The sequence below is a fragment of the Octopus bimaculoides genome, chromosome 27 (genome assembly GCF_001194135.2).
Source record: "Octopus bimaculoides isolate UCB-OBI-ISO-001 chromosome 27, ASM119413v2, whole genome shotgun sequence".
Classification (NCBI taxonomy): domain Eukaryota; kingdom Metazoa; phylum Mollusca; class Cephalopoda; order Octopoda; family Octopodidae; genus Octopus; species Octopus bimaculoides.
In genome coordinates this window covers 16,183,335-16,184,236 of record NC_069007.1, presented here as the reverse complement: position 1 = coordinate 16,184,236, position 902 = coordinate 16,183,335, and positions in this window count along the sequence as shown.

The following is a 902-nucleotide window of genomic DNA, read 5'->3' as shown; positions in this document are numbered from 1 at the left end:
ATATATATATATATATATATATATATATGTGAAAAGAATAGATGCTTAAATATACGTACACATACTAATATTATTTACATATATTCTGTGCCTGTGTGTATATGGATATATATGCATATATTTAGACGTATGCCTATATTCGCATACACTCTTAAATAAAGAGACACACACGTATATATATATATATACTTATAATATATATATATATATATATATACATATACATATTACGTACATATATATATATTTACGTAAAATTAAAGAAATAAACACTTCTATGTCAAAGGAAGAAAATCAAATAAAAATAAACAAAATAAAAAGTATACAAATAAAAAGAAAAGGAAAGACACAATGGAAGACAAAATGAAAAGAATGCAAAGATCATAAAAGAAAATAGATAATTATAATAATACAATAATACGAAAATTAAAAAAAAAAAGACCAAAAAGAAACAAAACAATATGAAAAAGTACCAAAGAACAAAATTTTCCAAACTGCAAAAAAATACAACAATATAAAAATAACAAATCTACAGCCAACAAATAAAAATGCAAAACAAAAAAGAAAAAGCGAAAACCGGAAAAAAAAATTGTGAAAAAATCCCGAAATATTTTTCTATCTTATTCTCTTTTGTCGGTTACATCTTCCACCAACAGAAATAAATCTTCTTCCGTACACACTATATTGAAATTCCTGCAAATTCTTCAGAACCAATTTTCGGGTTTCAAGACATCATAATGCTTTTAAGACAATTTTATTTTTTCTCATCAATTTTTTTTTTGTTTTGTTTTGTATGTTGTGGAAATATTTTATTTCCTCGTTATTATATCTTTCGTTTCCTTCTCTCACTCTTTCTATCTTTATTTTATCCTTCTTTTGGTTATTCCTCTTTCTGACTTTGT